Source organism: Canis aureus, chromosome 4 (assembly GCF_053574225.1).
Source record: "Canis aureus isolate CA01 chromosome 4, VMU_Caureus_v.1.0, whole genome shotgun sequence".
Taxonomy (NCBI): Eukaryota; Metazoa; Chordata; class Mammalia; order Carnivora; family Canidae; genus Canis; species Canis aureus.
Genome location: NC_135614.1, coordinates 72,904,329 through 72,918,479, shown reverse-complemented (window position 1 = coordinate 72,918,479; position 14,151 = coordinate 72,904,329). Strand labels below are relative to the sequence as shown.

Here is a 14,151-nt window from a genome sequence, read left to right as displayed (position 1 = left end):
ATATGTGTTATCTTAGTTGAGGAGGGTTAAAAGCAGATAAACGGTAGCAGTTTGTAGGTCTGTCATTAAGGCATGCTTTTTATTTGCAGAGCTGTGTTTGGAAGTAACATGTACATAGGCAAAGTAGAGCCTGCCTGCTCAGATTCCCTCAAATAGCTCAGTGTGGATGAACATATAGTGGTTCCTAAAGCCTCTAAACCAAGAACATTTACACTAGAGAAAGGTAGTGTAAAATTGTTGGATTCTTAAGTTTTCATTTTAAACCAATTTTAGACTTCCAGAAAAATTGCAAAATAGTACAGAGTTCATGTACACTCTTCATCTAACTTCCCCTAAGGTTAACACCATACATAACCACAGTACAATTATTTAGCAAGCCCAGGAAATTAACACTGCTACAATATTGTTGATGAAGCTACAGACCTTACTTGAATTTCCCCAGTTTATCCTTTCTCTGTTCCAGGTTCCTGTCCAGGATCACACTTTACATTTAGTTGTTGCTTCTCCTTAGTCTCATCCAGTCCTAACAGTTTCTCATACTTTCTTGTCTTTCATGACCTTGACACACTGTTCACTGAAGAACACTTTTCTGTTATTTTGTACGCTTCTCTCAGTTTGGGCTTGTTTGATATTTCTCACGACTGGAACAAAACTATGCATTTTTGACAAGAAATACACAGAACTAATGCTGTCTCCTTTCTGGTGCATCACATCAAGGATGTCATGTCAATATGTCTTACTACTGGTGATGCTGACCTTGATCCTTGGTTAAGGTCATGTCTGCCAAGTTTCTCCACTGTAAAGTCACTGTCATTTCTTTTGAGTTAATAAATTATTTTGGGGTGGTATCTTTTATGACTATAAATTCTGTCCCTCCTCAAACTTCTAATCTTATTATCCATGGGTAGTTTGCCTGCTGCAGTTATTACTGTGATGTTTGCCTAATGGTGATTTTCTGTTTCCTTCTTCCACATTTATTAATTGGAATTCTACTAAGAAAGAATCGTTCCTTCTCCTAACTCTCCCTTTTTTTAAGTATTTTTTATATCAATATGTACTTTCAAATACTTTATTTATGGGTTAAAAATCCAGTATTACCATTATTTAGTTTTTTGCTCAAATTGTTCCAGCTTTGGCCAAGAAAATCTCCTTTGGAATAACTCCTGTCCTCTTTCGACGAGTCCCTCTATTTTTTTGAGCACTTCCTTACATTCTGATACTACAAGATATGCTAGAGTCATCTTTGTTTTTCTTCCCCCAGTCCTGGAATCAACTACTTCTTTTTTTAGGTTCCTTTTGTTTGAGAACAATGTTTAAAAACCAAGATGCTGGTACTAGATGTGCTTATTGCTATTGAAGTGTCATTGCTTCTAGATCCTCCTAGGTCTTCTTAGCTGACAAAACTTGGAAAAAAAAAAATATATATATATATTCTTTTTCTGAAAGAGAAAGTAAACTTAGAAGTGTTCTTGAATCCAGAACTCTTGACCATGAAGTGAATACAAACAGGAAAGAATGGGCTACACATAGACAGAACTACTATAGGAAAAAAAGTGAATCAGAACATTTCAAGTGGTGGAAATCTTCCCCTCCCTCACCCAAAAAACATAACTCAGAAGAAAATGAGCACAACAACACTCAAAATGAAATAAAACATCCTCAAACCAATATTTGGAGATATGAAAAAAAATAACAACAACTTTGAATCAGAAATATAAAACTAAGAACAGAAATGAACAAAAAAACAAACAAAATCAGAACATATATATATATATATATATATATATGCTAACCTATGAAACACACACGTACATGTATACACACACACACCTCTGTATTTATATTTTAAAAACTGAGTTTATAGCGATGCCTTTGATTTCAATCCTATGCCCGTTTCATTTTACCTTTCTTCTTCCTGTGTTTTTAACTTCTTTCTCCAATAATGAAAAACCTAGTTCTCATTACTAACAAAATACTTACTTATTTGTTCAATTGTAGTATACGTATAGTTTCAGAACTGCTGATCCATACACCTGTGAGAAACATTTTCTCTAACCAGGATTTCCCTAACTCCATTCATGTAGTTTTCCCCCATCCTTTTAGCCTTACAGCATCCAGTCAAGAGGTTATTTTTCATAGTTACTTGGAAGAGAGATTTTCTTTTCCACTCTTGTCAGAGTGGTATTGTAATTCATTTGAAATGCAGTTAGGACCATTTATTAGTATGCATTCCTTTTTTGGGTTTCCCCTATGTTCTGTTTATTTGGGAGGTATGTGTAGGGTGTGCAAAGTATTAATCTAGTGTTAGGAGCCAGAGCCTTAAAAAAGACTTGCTTTTCCTCTCTGTTCCCTCATTTGCATACCCTGCTTCTCTCAGCACCTTCCATGTTCTCCCTCATAGGCAGCCTATCTCTTTAGTTTCTGGTTCACTTTCCTGTAGGTTTCTTGCACAAGAGAACAGATTTGTATTTTCTTCTACCCTCTCTTTTCTTACATGAAGGATAGTATAATATAAATACCCTTCTGGGCCTTGCTTTTTTTTTTTTTTTCCACTTAGGATTATGTCCTGGAAATCATCTACATTGGTTCATAGAGCTCCCTCTCATTCTTTTTCACTGCTGCATAGTACTTCATTTATGGAAGTATCATCATTTATTCAGCCACTCTCTTGTGAGTGGATATTTAGGTTGTTCTGGTATTTTGCAGTTGCTGACAGTGCTATAGTACATAAACTTATGCATATGTGTTTTTGTAAGAGGTGTATTCAAGTTTTTTCTTGATGTCTTCATATATTATTAAACTTTTCTCTTAAATTATGAAAAAGCTGGACCTTGATCACTTTTCAGAACATTAATGTGCTGGAAAAAATCAATTATGAACCAACTCAACATACATCTTATACTATCAGTTCCTTGTCTGCTAATCATTATGAACTCCTTTGCATAAAGGAAAAACACATTGTTTTAGCTTGGGTTTCTTAGAAGTAGATCCTGAGAAAAAGATTCATATAAAGGTGTTTATTAGAAAGCATCCATAGAGAAACCAATAGGAGAGTGGAGAAGTATTGAAGCCAAGTAAGGGTATGTCAAGCAAAGTTTCAGAGATGGCCACTTCGGCTCATTCTGCAAGGTAACCCTGGAGACCCTGGTCACAGGAATGGTAACTGGAGTACTTATATTCCAGTTATCTATTGATCCTTGCTAATGGCTGGAGATAGGGTGGAGGGGGAAACATTCCCAGGTACTTCCAGCTTCCCAGGACTTTAGCAAACTGCCCTCTGACAAAGGGATAGGTCCTGCTGTTGTGAGAGAAAGCACCCCACACAAAAATGCTAAAGAGAAAAAAAAATGCTAAAGAGATTTGTGGGCTTCTTAGGAGGAGCATTGCATCCTCTGCTGTACATGCTGTAGCAGAACAGACTTGACTATGTAATATCAGTGGTGGTTGTTCACAATGTATACTAATAACCAGACAGTACAGATGGAACATCTCTGAACAATTAGTTGGATAATACTACAACAGCTAAGAGGGTCATATCAAGGCTGGCCAGCTAAATAGTGTGCATTTAGCCTTTTTTTGTATAGAATCTGTGTGTGTATAAGCTAATGGATGTCAACACATCATTGGCAGTCAGATAAGCTTATAGATTATGCCTCTGTTGACACTTCTGTTTTTGACGGAGTCATTATTTTCTAGTACTATTAGGATTTTTTTTTTTTATGTTCAAAGAAACTTATTTAGAAACATACAAAAAAAAATAGCTGGGGAGAGAAGAATCAACAGAGCCATGTTTTAAAATTTGCTGAACATAGTGAACATCATTTGGAGAAAACTTTGGCACTGTCTACTCAAATTTAAAATGCAAATACCCTTTGACTTGGCAATTCTGTGTCCAGAAGTTTTGCACATGTGGCAAATATGTATGTCCAAAGATACTAAGTTCAGTGTTATTTATGAAAGCAAAAGACTGAGAACAAATGTAAATATCCTTCAATGGGATATTGTTTTAGAAAAGTATATCTATACAATTGAAGATAACAAGAAAGTATAAAGAATAAGCTAGATACATATGGATGGATATGTCCTAATCTCCAGTAAAACAACCAACCAACAAGCAAAAACAGAAACCAGCTTATAAAAAACATGCTGTCTGCATACTTATGTTTTTAAACAGTGGATGTAACTACACACATATCTGATCATTTATACACGACTCCCTCTGGGAGGAAATACAAGAAATGTGGGTGGTAGGTATCTTTTAAGTAGGAGAACAAAGGAGCAGGAATGAGATGATGGGCAGGGTGCTGGGGTTCGGTGGAGGGGGTGAAATGAAAGGGGCTTTCCAAGTTCCATAGTCTGCCTGATAGCACTGCTGGATTTTTTTCACTATGTGCATGGATTCCTTAAAATCTGAGACATGAAAATTATATATGATATTAAAGCTAGATCTTTCATCAAAAGATGAAAGAAGTTTTAGTTGTTAGAAGTTAAAACAATAGCCTGGAAGTTCTAAGGCCAGCTTCCTGGCCTGGGGTCTAGCAAGGACCTACTATCCAGTAAGTTCTAAAAGTTATATTTTCATTGTCTCACTTTCTTCAATGGTAAATAAGGTCTTTGACACTTTCCCATAAATTATACATTGTTAATATCACCCAATAATCAGCAGTATCATTTCAATATTTATGGAGATACCTCAGTAATTTGCTTTGCATGTAAACGCACACAAATTTATTTGGAGCAGTTTGCTATCAAATGTATTTTTTTTTTTTTTTATCAAATGTATTTTAACGTAAGCAGATTTAGGAATTTTTTTCTGCTTGGGTTTTGTTTTAGTTAAGAAAGCCTTCACATTCAAAATAATTCTTCAAATTCTCCCATCTTTCCATTAATACTTTTTTTTAGTTAAATCTTTTATTTTAGTGAAATTATTTTAGTGAAGGGAGTGAGAAGGGTATATTCATTTCCTGTGGCCACTGTAACCAATTACCCCAGACGTGGTGGCCTGTAAAACAGAAACGTATTCTCATAGTTCTGGAGGCCAGAAGTCTGAAATCAAGGTGTCATTGGAGGCACACTCTATACAGAGGCTCTAGGGGAAGCTCTGTTCCAGGCCTCTTCTAGCTTCTGGAGGTTGCCTGCTAGCTTGGTTCAGAGTCACATTATCCCAGTCTATTCTCAGTGCTCACTTTGCCCTGTGCTTTGTGTTGGTCTCCTCTTCTTTCTTACAAGCATACTCATGATGTCATTTGGAGCCCACCCAGGATAATCAGGATTATCGCCTCATCTTAAAATCCGTAATCACGTCTACAAAGACTTTTTTCCAAAAAGGTAATATTTACAGCTTCCAGGGATTTAAGGTGGATATTTCAGCCTACCACAGTAGAGCTCCAATTTATTTTTTTCCTGTTGGTTATCCAGTTCCTGTAACACTTTCTAATTGGATAATCTAGTTTTCCTTATTGAATCGAAATCACATCATTACACTCTACACTTCCATATGAATTTTGGCCCATTTCTGGGCTTTCTCTTCTGCTCTATTATTTGGTCTATTCAAGTAGAAGTATCAGACTGTTTTCATTGTTGAAAGACTGCCTGTTCTCATTCTTCTTATTAAAATTTGTATATTTTTGTAGGTTTCTATGACTTTAAGCTATCAGAGTAAACACCTGCCCCCTCCCCAATTCTTGGTGATATTTGTATTGGAAGTGAGTTAATGTGCATATTAATTTAGACAGAGTTTTACAATATTGGTTCTTTTAAACCAAGGGCAGGGTATGTCTTTCTATTCAATCACGTCTCTTTATCTCTCAGTAGTATTTTTAAGTTTTCTTTATATAGATCTTTCACATTCTCTTTTAATTTTGTTTCTAGTTATTTTATCTTTTTGTGGCATTGTAAATAGAATTTTCTGCTGAGTTTATAACTCTTGTGTATATGGAAATGCTCTGTGGCCACATATATATGTACTGCAATGTATATATCAGTATTTATTTTATATACAGCTATTTATCTTGTTTTCCTATTGTTTTCAATACTTTTTCACTCAGTTTGCTTATTGTTTCCAGGCATAAAATTTTTTTTTTTTTTTTATTTATTTTTTTTTATTGGTGTTCAATTTACTAACATACAGAACAATACCCAGTGCCCGTCACCCATTCACTCCCACCCCCCGCCCTCCTCCCCTTCTACCACCCCTAGTTCGTTTCCCAGAGTTAGCAGTCTTTATGTTCTGTCTCCCTTTCTGATATTTCCCACACATTTCTTCTCCCTTCCCTTATTTTCCCTTTCACTATTATTTATATTCCCCAAATGAATGAGAACATATAATGTTTGTCCTTCTCCGATTGACTTACTTCACTCAGCATAATACCCTCCAGTTCCATCCACGTTGAAGCAAATGGTGGGTATTTGTCATTTCTAATAGCTGAGTAATATTCCATTGTATACATAAACCACATCTTCTTTATCCATTCATCTTTCGTTGGACACCGAGGCTCCTTCCACAGTTTGGCTATCGTGGCCATTGCTGCTAGAAACATCGGGGTGCAGGTGTCCCAGCGTTTCATTGCATTTGTATCTTTGGGGTAAATCCCCAACAGTGCAATTGCTGGGTCGTAGGGCAGGTATATTTTTAACTGTTTGAGGAACCTCCACACAGTTTTCCACAGTGGCTGCACCAGTTCACATTCCCACCAACAGTGTAAGAGGGTTCCCTTTTCTCCACATCCTCTCCAACATTTGTTGTTTCCTGCCTTGTTAATTTTTCCCATTCTCACTGGTGTGAGGTGGTATCTCATTGTGGTTTTGATTTGTATTTCCCTGATGGCAAGTGATGCAGAGCATTTTCTCATGTGCATGTTGGCCATGTCTATGTCTTCTTCTGTGAGATTTCTGTTCATGTCTTTTGCCCATTTCATGATTGGATTGTTTGTTTCTTTGGTGTTGAGTTTAATAAGTTCTTTATAGATCTTGGAAACTAGCCCTTTATCTGATATGTCATTTGCAAATATCTTCTCCCATTCTGTAGGTTGTCTTTGAGTTTTGTTGACTGTATCCTTTGCTGTGCAAAAGCTTCTTATCTTGATGAAGTCCCAATAGTTCATTTTTGCTTTTGTTTCTTTTGCCTTCGTGGATGTATCTTGCAAGAAGTTACTATGGCCGAGTTCAAAAAGGGTGTTGCCTGTGTTCTTCTCTAGGATTTTGATGGAATCTTGTCTCACATTTAGATCTTTCATCCATTTTGAGTTTATCTTTGTGTATGGTGAAAGAGAATGGTCTAGTTTCATTCTTCTGCATGTGGATGTCCAATTTTCCCAGCACCATTTATTGAAGAGACTGTCTTTCTTCCAATGGATAGTCTTTCCTCCTTTATCGAATATTAGTTGCCCATAAAGTTCAGGGTCCACTTCTGGATTCTCTATTCTGTTCCACTGATCTATGTGTCTGTTTTTGTGCCAGTACCACACTGTCTTGATGACCACAGCTTTGTAGTACAACCTGAAATCTGGCATTGTGATGCCCCCAGATATGGTTTTCTTTTTTAAAATTCCCCTGGCTATTCGGGGTCTTTTCTGATTCCACACAAATCTTAAAATAATTTGTTCTAACTCTCTGAAGAAAGTCCATGGTATTTTGATAGGGATTGCATTAAACGTGTATATTGCCCTGGGTAACATTGACATTTTCACAATATTAATTCTGCCAATCCATGAGCATGGAATATTTTTCCATCTCTTTGTGTCTTCCTCAATTTCTTTCAGAAGTGTTCTATAGTTTTGAGGGTATAGATCCTTTACCTCTTTGGTTAGGTTTATTCCTAGGTATCTTATGCTTTTGGGTGCAATTGTAAATGGGATTGACTCCTTAATTTCTCTTTCTTCAGTCTCATTGTTAGTGTATAGAAATGCCACTGACTTCTGGGCATTGATTTTGTATCCTGCCACGCTACCGAATTGCTGTATGAGTTCTAGCAATCTTGGGGTGGAGACTTTTGGGTTTTCTATGTAGAGTATCATGTCATCGGCGAAGAGGGAGAGTTTGACTTCTTCTTTGCCAATTTGAATGCCTTTAATGTCTTTTTGTTGTCTGATTGCTGAGGCTAGGACTTCCAGTACTATGTTGAATAGCAGTGGTGAGAGTGGACATCCCTGTCTTGTTCCTGATCTTAGGGGAAAGGCTCCCAGTGCTTCCCCATTGAGAATGATATTTGCTGTGGGCTTTTCATAGATGGCTTTTAAGATGTCGAGGAATGTTCCCTCTATCCCTACACTCTGAAGAGTTTTGATCAGGAATGGATGCTGTATTTTGTCAAATGCTTTCTCTGCATCCAATGAGAGGATCATATGGTTCTTGGTTTTTCTCTTGCTGATATGATGAATCACATTGATTGTTTTACGGGTGTTGAACCAGCCTTGTGTCCCAGGGATAAATCCTACTTGGTCATGGTGAATAATTTTCTTAATGTACTGTTGGATCCTATTGGCCAGTATCTTGTTGAGAATTTTTGCATCCATGTTCATCAGGGATATTGGTCTGTAATTCTCCTTTTTGGCGGGGTCTTTGTCTGGCTTTGGAATTAAGGTGATGCTGGCTTCATAGAACGAATTTGGAAGTACTCCATCTCTTTCTATCTTTCCAAACAGCTTTAGGAGAATAGGTATGATTTCTTCTTTAAACGTTTGATAAAATTCTCCTGGGAAGCCATCTGGCCCTGGACTCTTGTGTCTTGGGAGGTTTTTGATGACTGCTTCAATTTCCTCCCTGGTTATTGGCCTGTTCAGGTTTTCTATTTCTTCCTGTTCCAGTTTTGGTAGTTTGTGGCTTTCCAGGAATGCGTCCATTTCTTCTAGATTGCCTAATTTATTGGCGTATAGCTGTTCATAATATGTTTTTAAAATCGTTTGTATTTCCTTGGTGTTGGTAGTGATCTCTCCTTTCTCATTCATGATTTTATTAATTTGAGTCTTCTCTCTCTTCTTTTTAATAAGGCTGGCTAATGGTTTATCTATCTTATTAATTCTTTCAAAGAACCAACTCCTGGTTCTGTTGATCTGTTCCACAGTTCTTCTGGTCTCGATTTCGTTGAGTTCTGCTCGAATCTTTATTAGCTCCCTTCTTCTCTTGGGTGTAGGATCTATTTGCTGTTTTTTCTCTAGCTCCTTTATGTGTAAGGTTAGCTTTTGTATTTGAGTTCTTTCCAGTTTTTGAATGGATGCTTGTATTGCGATGTATTTCCCCCTTAGGACTGCTTTTGCTGCATCCCAAAGATTTTGAATGGTTGTATCTTCATTCTCATTAGTTTCCATGAATCTTTTTAATTCTTCCTTAATTTCCTGGTTGACCCTTTTATCTTTTAGCAGGATGGTCCTTAACCTCCATGTGTTTGAGGTCCTTCCAAACTTCTTGTTGTGATTTAGTTCTAATTTCAAGGCATTATGGTCCGAGAATATGCAGGGGACAATCCCAATCTTTTGGTATCGGTTCAGACCCGATTTGTGACCCAATATGTGGTCTATTCTGGAGAAAGTTCCATGTGCGCTTGAGAAGAATGTGTATTCAGTTGAGTTTGGATGTAAAGTTCTGTAGATATCTGTGAAATCCATCTGGTCCAGTGTATCATTTAAAGCTCTCGTTTCTTTGGAGATGTTTTGCTTAGAAGACCTATCGAGTATAGAAAGAGCTAGATTGAAGTCACCAAGTATAAGTGTATTATTATCTAAGTATTTCTTCACTTTGGTTAATAATTGATTTATATATTTGGCAGCTCCCACATTCGGAGCATATATATTGAGGATTGTTAAGTCCTCTTGTTGAATAGATCCTTTAAGTATGATATAGTGTCCCTCTTCATCTCTCACTACAGTCTTTGGGGTAAATTTTAGTTTATCTGATATAAGGATGGCTACCCCTGCTTTCTTTTGAGGACCATTCGAATGGTAAATGGTTCTCCAACCTTTTATTTTCAGGCTGTAGGTGTCCTTCTGTCTAAAATGAGTCTCCTGTAGACAGCAAATAGATGGGTCCTGCTTTTTTATCCAGTCTGAAACCCTGCGCCTTTTGATGGGGTCATTAAGCCCGTTCACATTCAGAGTTACTATTGAGAGATATGAGTTTAGTGTCATCATGATATCTATTCAGTCTTTGTTTTTGTGGACTGTTCCACTGAACTTCTTCTTAAAGGGGAATTTTAAGAGGCCCCCTTAAAATTTCTTGCAGAGCTGGTTTGGAGGTCACATATTCTTTTAGTTGCTGCCTGTCTTGGAAGCTCTTTATCTCTCCTTCCATTTTGAATGAGAGCCAGGCATAAAATTATATCATATGCAGATAATGGTAATGGTAAGATTACCTCATTCTTAACAATTTTTTAAATTTATTTTTTTAATTAATTTTTTTATTTGAGTTTAGAGGACACAAAATGTTATACTACTTTCAGCTGTGCAACTTAGTGATTTGACAAGTTTATACATTATGCTCTGTTCACCACAAGTGTAGTTCCCATCTGTCCTGTTACAGTATCATTGACTATATCCCTTATGCTGTGCCTTTTATTCTGGCGATGTATTCAGTCCATAACTGGAAGCCTGTATCTCCCACTCCCTGTATCACCCATTTTGCCCAACTCCCCACCTCCTTCCCTGTGGCAACCATAGTTTGTTCTCTGTATTTACAGGTCTGATTCTGTTTTTTGTTTGTTCATTGTAGGATTTTTTTTGTTTTGGGGATTTTTTTAGATATCATTGGTGAGCGCAATCATACAGTATTTCTTTCTCTTACTAACTTAGGTCACTTAGCATAATACCATCCAGGGCCATCCATGTTGTCTCAAATGCCATGAGCTTATCCTTTTATTGTTTTGTTTTGTTTTGTTTTGGCTTTGTAATACTTCACTGTGTGTGTATATATCTGACAACTTTCTTACTCATTTGTCTATTGATAGGCACTTAGGTTGCTTCACATCTTGACTATTGTAATTAATGCTGCAATAAATATAGGAATGCATTTGTAATTTCAAATTAGTGTTTTTGTTACTTTGGGTAAATTACCCAATAGTGGAATTATTGGATCGTACATTTCTATTTTTATTTTTTTGAGGAATCTCCATACTATTTTTCACAAGGCTGTACCAATTTACATTCCCACCAACAGTTAGGAAGGCTTCTTCTTCTCTACATCCATGCCAACTTGTTTCTTCTGTGTTTGATTTAGGTCATTCTGAAAGGTATGAGGTGATAACTCATTGTGGTTTTGAGTTGCATTTCCCTAATGATTATGTCTGTATACTGTATGTCTTCTACATAAAATGTCTATTCACGTCCACTGCCCATTCTTTAATCAGACAGTTGGGGCAGGGGTGGTTGGTGTTGAATAGTGTAAGTTCTCTACGTTTTTTTGAATATTAACCCCTAATTGGATATGTCATTTGCAGATATCTTCTATTCAGTAGGTTGCCATTTAGTTTTGTTTATGGTTTCCTTTGCTGTGCACAAGCTTTTTATTTTCATGTAGTCCCACTCATTTATTTTTGTTTTCATTTCCCTTGCCTCAGGAGACACATCTAAAAAAGTGCTGTAATGCCAATGTCAGAGAAATTACTGCCTATATTCTCTATTACTGCCTATATTTGTGCTTTCAGGTCTCACATTTAGGTCTTTAATGCATTTTGAGGGTTTTTTTGTGTGTGTGTATGGTGTGAAAAAGGGGTCCAGTTTCCCTTTTTTTTGCGTGTAGCTGTCCAGTTTTCTCAGCACAATTTATTGAAGACACTGTCTTTTCCCCAGTGTATATTCTTGCCTCCTTTGTCATTGAGCATTAAAGTGTAGGTTTATTTCAAGGCTCTCTATTCTATTCTGTTCTGTTGACCTATGTTTATTTTTGTGCCAGTAATATACTGTTTTTGGTTACTACAGCTTTGTAGTATATCTTAAAATCTGGTATTGTGATACCTCCAGCTTTGTTCTTTTTTTCTGAGTTGATTTGGGAATTCAGGATCTTTTGTGGTTCCATACAAATTTTAAAATTATTTGTTCTAGATTTGTGAAAAATGTTGTTGGTATTTTGATAGGGATTGCATTGAACCTGTAGATTGCTTTGAGTAATATGGACATTTTTTAAAATATTTTATTTATTTATTCATTAGAGAGAGGGAGAGAGACTGGTAGAAACACAGGCAGAGGGAGAAGCAGGCTCCATGCACCGGGAGCCCGACGTGGGATTCGATCCCGGGACTCCAGGATCGTGCCCTGAGCCAATGGCAGGTGCTAAACCACTGAGCCACCCAGGGATCCCCAATATGGACATTTTTAATAATGCTTGTTCTTCCAATCCATGAGCATGGAGTATCTTTCCATTTGTTTGTGTCTTCAGTTTCTTTCATCAGTGTTTCAGAGTATAGTCTTTCACCTCTTTGGTTAAGTTTATTTCTAGGTATTTTATTCTTTTTGGTACAATTGTAACTAGTATTGTTTCCTTAATTTCTCTTTCTGCACTTTATTATTAGTGTATAGAAACACTACTGATTTCTAGATATTAATTTTTTTTTTTTTTTTTTTTATTTATGATAGTCACAGAGAGAGAGAGAGAGGCGCAGAGACACAGGCAGAGGGAGAAGCAGGCTCCATGCACTGGGAGCCCGATGTGGGATTCGATCCCGGGTCTCCAGGATCGCGCCCTGGGCCAAAGGCAGGCGCCAAACCGCTGCGCCACCCAGGGATCCCTAGATATTAATTTTGTATACTGCAACTCTACTGAATTCATTTATTCTAGTACTTTTTTTGTGGAGTCTTTAGGATTTTTTTTTTTTAATGTAAGTATCATGTCATCTGCCAATCGTGATGGTTTAACTTCTATACCAGTATGAATGGCTCATTTCTTTTTGTGGCTAGGACTTCTAGTACTATGTTGAGTAAAAGTGGCAAGAGTGGATATCTTTGTCTTATTCCTGATTTTAGAGAGAAAACTCTCAGTTTTTTGCCACTGAATGTGATGTTAGCTGTGGGTTTTTCACAGATGGCCTTTATAATGTTGAGGTGTGTTCCCTCTAATCCCACTTTGTTGAAAGTTTTTATCATGAACAGATGTTACCCAATTTTTGTACTAGTTATCTAATTGTGTTAATACTACCAGAACAATATTAAATAATATGATCCCACATATCTTTTTCTTAATTTGAACCTTAAAGGAGTGACTCTGGGCAGCCCCAGCGGCCCAGCGGTTTAGTGCCGCCTTCAGCCCGGGGTGTGATCCTGGAGACCCGGGATCAAGTCCCACGTCAGGCTCCCTGCATGGATCCTGCTTCTCCCTCTGCCTCTGTCTCTGCCTCTCTCTCTCTGTGTCTGTCATGAATAAATAGGTGAAATCTTTAAAAATAAATAAACAAATAAATAAATAAGAATAAAGGAGTGACTGTGTTAGGTTAAATTATGTAATTGCCCTTTTGTAGGTGAAAAAGGGCAAATATTGGCAATTTCATATTCAATTTAATATTTATCCATAAAGCATAATTTTTGAAAACTCATACATACAAGATGTTAAGGATGAATCCATATCTTTCTCTTCTATTTATCTATTCAATAAAGATTTATTAAACACCTTCCATATGTCAGGTATTATTCTAGATTATGAGGATAAAGTAGTTTTTATGGAGCTTATATTCAAGTAGGCAGAGACAGACAATAAATAAACCCATAGGGGATCCCTGGGTGGCTCAGTGGTTTGGCACCTGCCTTTGGCCCAGGGTGCAATCCTGGAGACCCGGGATCGAGTCCCGCATCGGGTTCCCAGCATGGAGCCTGCTTCTCTCTCTCTGTCTATCATGAATAAATAAATAAATAAAATATTAAAAAAAAATAAACCCATAAATTTTAGATGGTAGCTAGTGCAAAGAATAAAACTAAAATAGAGGTAAGAGGATTTTTAAAATATGGTGATGGGGTAAAACCTCTGCTAAGTGATTTTTGACTTGGATGAAATGAGAGAGTGAACTGTGTAGATATCCAAGGGAAGAGCATCCTATGCAAAGAAAACACCATACAAAGATCAAGAGGCATGTTCTTCTGAAATAAATGAAATAGATTCTGAAATTTTACTGGATTTGTTTATTGTATTTCTGTGAAAGTGATCATATGACTTTTCTTCTTTGATAAATGAATATCG

The 14,151-nt window shown here is 36.9% G+C and overlaps 1 protein-coding gene and 1 long non-coding RNA gene across 4 annotated transcripts in view; one reads left to right on the top strand and one right to left on the bottom strand.

Moving 5' to 3' along the window:
• Nucleotides 1–14,151, bottom strand: part of LOC144312976 (uncharacterized) — a 64,836-nt gene that overhangs the window by 3,558 nt on the left and 47,127 nt on the right. The gene's annotated exons all lie outside the window — the stretch shown is intronic.
• Nucleotides 1–14,151, top strand: part of WDR70 (WD repeat domain 70) — a 309,184-nt gene that overhangs the window by 283,671 nt on the left and 11,362 nt on the right. The window lies entirely within an intron of this gene.